This window comes from Dendrobium catenatum, unplaced genomic scaffold (assembly GCF_001605985.2).
Source record: "Dendrobium catenatum unplaced genomic scaffold, ASM160598v2 fragScaff_scaffold_1684, whole genome shotgun sequence".
Lineage (NCBI taxonomy): Eukaryota > Viridiplantae > Streptophyta > Magnoliopsida > Asparagales > Orchidaceae > Dendrobium > Dendrobium catenatum.
In genome coordinates this window covers 254,741-262,160 of record NW_021320146.1, presented here as the reverse complement: position 1 = coordinate 262,160, position 7,420 = coordinate 254,741, and positions in this window count along the sequence as shown.

Below are 7,420 nucleotides of genomic sequence, written 5' to 3'. Positions count from 1 at the left end.
TGTGTAGGGAGCATTTCCATGTTATAAAACTTGTTTCCAAAAATCTGCACAATATTTTTAAGTTGGACAAACAGTAAAATTAAAAAATAATCAATGTATTTTTTTATTAAAAAAAATTATTGATCAATTTAATCAAATGTTTATAAGATGAGTATCTGTATTTTTTTAGGGCTACGACATTTCTCCTATAGGAATTTGATGGAAATTAATATTTATTTTAGATCCCTACTTAGTAATATGTAAAAAATTTACACAGCTCAGTTTGGTATGTTGCTTCGGAGCTTAGTTTATCAACTAAGAGGTTTTGGGTTTGAGTTTTAAGTATGTGATGTGTATAGAGGGGTGTTAATTCGGGTTGACGCGTCGGGTTTGGGTTGAACCCAAGCTGACCCGAATCTAAACAAGTCCACCTGAAGTCGACTTGTTTTTGCAAACGGTTCGGACATTTCAACCCCGGACCCGACCCGACACGAATTTCACAGATTTGGCTGAACCGCTGAAGCAGCGCGAGATCGCGAGTGTGGTTGTGTAGGATTGCGAGCGCGCTTGCGAGAGGCAACAACATAGTCCAAGTCGCGAGTGCGGAGCAGTGCGGGCTCTGCAGAGTCCAAGTCGTTGTGCGGGCTTGCCGGGCTGGATGCTCGCGATGACGTGACCTGACGCGGACGTGACATGACGAGCTAACGGGACGCAACCTGAGCAATGGGTTTGCGAAACGTGTCAATTCCAATTCGGGTTGACCCGCGGGTTGTCGGGTCAACCCAAACCTGACCCATTTTTCAAACGGGTCAAAAATCCGAACCATGACTCGACCCGTTTCGCAAACAGGTTGACTCAAACCCGGATTATTCCGGGTCGGGTTTCGTGTTGGGTCAAAAGTTGACACATATGAGTTTGCCTTAATTGACCTAATTGTCCAAAAAAAATGTAAACAATTTCTTTATTTGTGCTGCCATTGGATGGCAAAATTTTCTGCCCTCTAAAACATATTTTGAAAGTAGTTTTTAGTCTTTTCTTTTTGTTGCGTTAACCAATGACAAATACCTAAATGCATCATTAAAATTCAGTAGTTGCTTTTCTGGTTACAAAGCCACAAAAAAGCCCACACAACAATATTGTATTCTGGTTCATCTTAGACTTCATTTAGGACAATTTTCTTATTGCTTTCTAAAATAGCTTTTTAGCACAAAAAAAGTTTAGAATTATAAATTTTGTACTAGAAAACTACTTTGAAAAGACAATAAAAAGCCATCCGAAACGAAATCTTAATCCGTTGTTGAGAACTGTGGCTAATGACTATCAATTAAAAGGTTTTGAATTCGAAGTTTATGTTCGTAATATGAATATGAATGTCTTAATTGACAAAAAAAATGGACTTCCTACCACAAATATAGGTTGAAAAAAGAAGCACATAATAACACCTAAACCAAATTAATGTGAACCCAAAGCAAAAACCTTGAGAGCGGAAGAGAGAGAGAGAGAGGCAGGATTAATCATTTAATGGTATTTAAAGCAGGTGGAGACCTGGCCAAAGGAGAGAGAGAGAGAGAAGTAGAAGAAACAAAAAGAGAAGAGGGATCAATGAGAAAGAGACTCATAAAGCATCTCACGGGATTCCCCCCACCCTGCCTTAATTGCTTCGATCATCTACTTTGAACAACAAATAAAGACACAAAAGCATTAGAAAAAAAGAGAAAGCGATCGAGGTACAGTACAGGCCAAGGCATGCACTTCATTAACTATATAATAATATTGAACCCAACACTTGCAATAAAAAGTTTTAGAAATAGAGAGAGAAACTCATGATCGATCATATTTTTCATCTAAAAGCCTTGCATGATTCGTTGGGGCATGCAGTGCACGTGCTGTGTCACGCGTGCCACTCTTTTCTCACTCCTTTGATCCATGCTTTAACGTGCATCCATGCCCCCCCTCTCTCTCTCTCATCCACCCTAATTAAAACACTTAATTTTAGTGTTTTAGCCCCACACACACACAAAAATAAAAGAAAATTTACATGCATAATATCTAAATCATTATATCTATTTATATTACCAGGGGCAGATTCAGACCATTTTTTTAGAGTGGGCAAACTCTTTCTATTTGCAAAGGCGAAGGCCGCCAACCTCTTGTGATTGCGAAGGCGACCTTATCTTGCAGTTTTGAATGATGGAACGAAAGCGCTTCGAGCCTTTGACTGCGATTTTGCAAATAATGGGAGGCGGGACGGCCAAAACTGGCTCACGAATAATAAATTCCAAAAAAACCCTCTCTGATGAATGATTTTTTTTAGGGAGGCATTTGGCCACCCTTGATCATGGGTTCGCCTATTTTTATCAATTAATTATTTATCTAAATCATAATAAAATTCTATATATATGAAAAATATATTTTCTTTTAAATAATAATAGTAATGCTATTTTAATATAATTTAATGTTTTGAGTATTATATATACAAATATATATAAATATTTAGCTGTTAGATAAATAAGCATGTTTTGGTATGTATAACCTCTCCTAAGTTTAAATTAATATGAATTCTAAATTTCATAAATTTATTTAAGATTAAATATAATACATGAATATATAATTTATTCATATTAAAATAAATTCAATAATTTTAAAATTATTATATACAAATATTTTTAACATTTTTATTTAGAATCAAAAGAAAAGCAAAGGGAGTGTGAGTAGGCGAGCAAAGAGGAGGAAAAAGAACATATGAAGTGATGAAAGCTATGTCTTTTCCGTTCTCCAACACATTCACCTCTCTTTTATCGGGATCGCCGATCACTCTGCCAAATCTCCACTGCCTTCTCTCTCTCTCTAGTTCTAAAGCTGCATTCTTTGTTTAAAGAGAGAACAAAAAGAAAGGAAAATGAATAAAGAAAATGGAGGGGGTGCTTCACATATATTCCCTGTTTTTGCGATGAGGCTTAATGGTTCATATTTCTTAATCAAACCTGAAAACAGATTAATTAGGAGTAGCGGCGTAAGTTAGTCAGGTCGACTATGAGCTGGCTCGGGCTTTACTAGATAAGTAGATTATGAGCTGGCTCGGGCTTTACTAGATAAGTAACTCAAGAGTTGAGCTCGAAGAGCTAACCAGTCAACTTTGAGCAAATAATAACTCGACACGTTAGCTGTCGCCCAAGCTCATTTAAAAATATTAGGTCATATGTACCTAAAATATAGTAGCATTCAAGATTTTGAGTATAAATTTATTAAAATCATTTAAAAATTATATTTCACTTTTTATATTAAGTGAATTTTTATAATTTTTCTTCTAATTTCTCAATATTTTTAATCAATTTATTATAATAATTGCTTATAATAAATTGCTTGATCAGAATCCTTAAGTTCATACTCTTGTTACATTCTTTTATACTAAGGATAATATAGATATGCCATGATTGTATAGAACTTGAATAGTGTACATGATTTTAGGTTTATATTATATATATATTATTGATATTTGATCGATTGTTTTATTTCCACTGATATTTATATTGATAAAAGAAAATTAGACTGCTCAGATTTTTATTTATTAAAATAAAAAAATAATTCTTTCGAATTATATTCTAAGACATCACGTATGCCCCTAATTTAGAACACCAATTTCGTTTTGATATTCATTTCGAAATTGAAAATTATAAATTATAATTTCAATTGATTTAATTAACTATGATTTTTTTTTAATTTAATTGTTGAAGTACATATTTAATAAAACAAAATTAAAATAAAAAAATTTAATAATAAATTTCAATATTTTTATCAACTAAACTAATGAATATCAACCTTATAAGTGAGATTTCAATTGATGTTTTAGTTAGTACCCATTGATTCAAACCATATCTCTCTAGTTTCAAATGTTCCACGCTTGATTCCAAGCACCCGGACAGTTCTCCTGTCTGGTATCCGCACACAATAATCACCCTAAAGCGAGAGAGAGCATAACTTCTACACATGTAAAAAAATTAGATTATATATATATATATATTTATTATTTTTTTTAAATCAAAATTTTTTGGGGAAAATAGATTAGTATATTCTAACTTAATTTTAATCATGATTATCTTAAGAAAATGACCCGTCTTGATTTTATATTTTCATTAGGATATTTCTTCTACTGTTATATAAATATATTAATATTTTATTAATTTATCATTCATTTTTCTAACAAATATTTTTATTTTTTTTAATGTCTACAAATAAAAATAAGACTATTCTATTTCATTTAAATATCATAGGAATATCATAAATAAACTTTTTAAATCCATCCTAATTAAAATGAAGAGTACCCTGACCCAATTTTTTTCATAAAAAATGTCACAGTAATGTAAAAAACTCCATTTTTACGCCAAAAGTTTTTTTTTCCATTGTACTTCTTCCCTGCATAATACCAACATAATATGTACTAAATCAAGAGATAATAACATTTGACATAACATAAATCAGCTACACATGGTTTAATAAAGAAGAGTAAAGGCTTACTATCTCTTTAGGATGAATATAATTTTTTTATAAAGATGGTTGTAAACTATTATGAGAAAAGTAATTTTTTTAAAAGATGGCATAAAAATAAATTTTCTAGCATTATTTTTTTGAAAATAGCAAAAATATAGTATCAAATAAAAATTGTAATTACAGTTTAAAATATAAAACAGTAAAAAAACTATCACAAACAAACTCTTAGCTTTCATTTCGAACAACTTTCTTCCTACTTCATGAAACTACTCTTTAGTATAAAATATTTTTGAATCATAAATTTTTATACTGAAAAACTGCTTTATGAAATAGTAAAAAAATTTCTCAAAACAAGCCTTATTTTTTGTAATTCTTTGCATGGAAACTTTGTCAAAACCAAAGAAGAGGGTATAAATGCCAATTTGCATTTGCCACTTTAGTTTCACCTTATATTGGTAATGCTAATTAAGGCTTCGTTTGGATCTGCTTTCTTACAGATTCTTAAGACAACTTTTAGGCTTCGTTTGGGGCAGTTTTCTTCGTGCTTCTTAAAGCAACTTTCTAGTACAAAAATTAAAAATTTTGTACTAAAATGCTGCTTTAAGAAGCAGTAAAAAAGTCATCCCAAACGAAGCCTTGGTATACAAATTAAAATTTTTGTACTAAAAGATGCTATAAGAAGCAATAAAAATTCGTCCAAAACGAAGCCCAAGTGCAATAGAATATATTACAAGTTAATTGTGTTTTTAAACTTCTTATTAGCTTAATTTCCGTCTCTAACCACTACTAATTAAAGAGAACATGCCATTAATGCAGTCTAATACGCATAAAATCGTAAAAATATATGCACAGAGATTGCCGACCTTCTAACACTAAGTACTTAAAACGATAATTATAGAGCTGTGGTTGACTTGTCTTAATCATATAATCCACTTTCAATCACGGTATTTGAAATAATTAAAATTTGAATAGCTATGATAATAATAGTTTGTTTCAATCGTGATCAAATAAAATAAACTAAATGATTGAGATGAACCAACCACACCTATATAAAAATTTGGCACATATAGGGGCCTATAAATTCACATCCTGAAATAGCGGTCAGAATTTTGTTAAAAAAAGGGACCAATTTATTCTTGGAAGGCCTAAAAGGGTGCACGAGGGCAAATGATTAGGCTATCTGCTTAAAAAACCTTTTTCTTAAGCATAGCCAACAAGAATAAGCTAGCCTACATAGCATACCCCATGTGGCCATTTGTCTAGCCATAGAATCTAATAAACAAATTACAATAATCCCATACCCTAATTTAAAGCTAAATATAAAATAAGGAAGATTTTTTACTCTAAAAAGCACTAAGATTCACATATTCGCAATCTCTATGTAATGGGGATAGGACTATGCAATGATACTTCTAAATTTTGACTGTTGAATCAGTTCAAGATGCATAAAAATCCCATCATCAAATTCATAAAATCAAACATTAACTTCCACTACAAAAAAAAAATAAATAAATCACTCAATACCGATGGTATTCCAATAGTTAAATCGGTGGTAAGTGGCAGTTATACCGGTGGTCTAACCGTCAGAAAATACGACGGTACATGATCGCTGGAAACAACTTTAGAAATCGTCGATAATTCGACATATCCGCTGGTAATGAACAATTTTCCTATTGTGTTCAATTTAATGGAACACTTCATACCATCTATAATATTGATATCAAAGCCACCTATATGAAACTGATGATCTAGCATAGATCTTTGAAAGCCCAAATTGCATGATTTTGGGCCTATATCAACTCTGCTATTATCCTAAATGACACCATAGTTTGATACAAATATCTAAGGAATATGCTAACATTTTTTTTTGTGGGGTGTGTGTGGGGGACATTTAGGCCAATTAAGACAAACTCGCACACATATGACATACACAAGACTCGAATATAAGACTTCTTAGTTGGCAGCCTAAACTCCCAACCAACAGACCAACATGAGCTATGCTAACATCTTCTTATCAACAAATTTAAATTAAATTGAGAAGTAATTAAAAATATCTTAAGGATAAACGAATAAATGTAATAAATATAATAACTCTAAAGCCCATTTGTTATGCAATCTCACATTAAGGAAGATGTGAGCCAACTAACTTAGTTGTTAAGTCTGATTAAAGAGCTTGGAAATTAATTATTACTAAAATTTTAGGATCAAATATCTTATATATATATCTTTAACATTCAAATTAAAAAAAAAAAAAACATAGAAGAAAGCAATATGTGCCTTGCTTGGATAAGAAGTCGAGCATACAAAGAGAAAGCAAGCTTCCCCCTTGTCCTCTTCAAAAATGAAAATGAAAAATAGAAAGGGAATAAAACCAGAAATGGAATCCACGAGGACTGGCTGCTTTTCTTCCTGCCTCCTCTACAATTACCTCATAACCAGACATAGATCAACAAATGCTTTTATGAGTTAAAACAAAGTATATGAGGAAAATGTTTGAGAACAGAATATTTTCATTAGTTATTACTCATTACTCTCCCGGACACCGACAGATTATTGTGTCCGGACACCGAATGTGTCCAGAGACCAATAAAAAAGCGTCACATCATTAGGCCCTCAGTACTGAGCTCAATATCGAGCTTGGTACCGACAGCGATACACTCGGTACCACTCGATACACTGTACCGGACAGAATAATTTTTCCCTCCTATCTCCTCCCTCCTCCCTCCCTATTTTGCTTCTTACGTTAGACTAATAAAATGTTAGACTAATAAAATATAGGCAAAGCAGCCAATTTTAGTTCGCCGGAGCTTAGACATTCAATTAGACATTAGGGGATTGAGATTTTGATTAAATTCGCTCAGAGGGAGAGAGAATAAATGCAGAATGTAAATGCAGGAGAATGAGCTTACCGTGAGGTATCTGTATCCGAGGGGGCCTCATCCGTCCATTCACC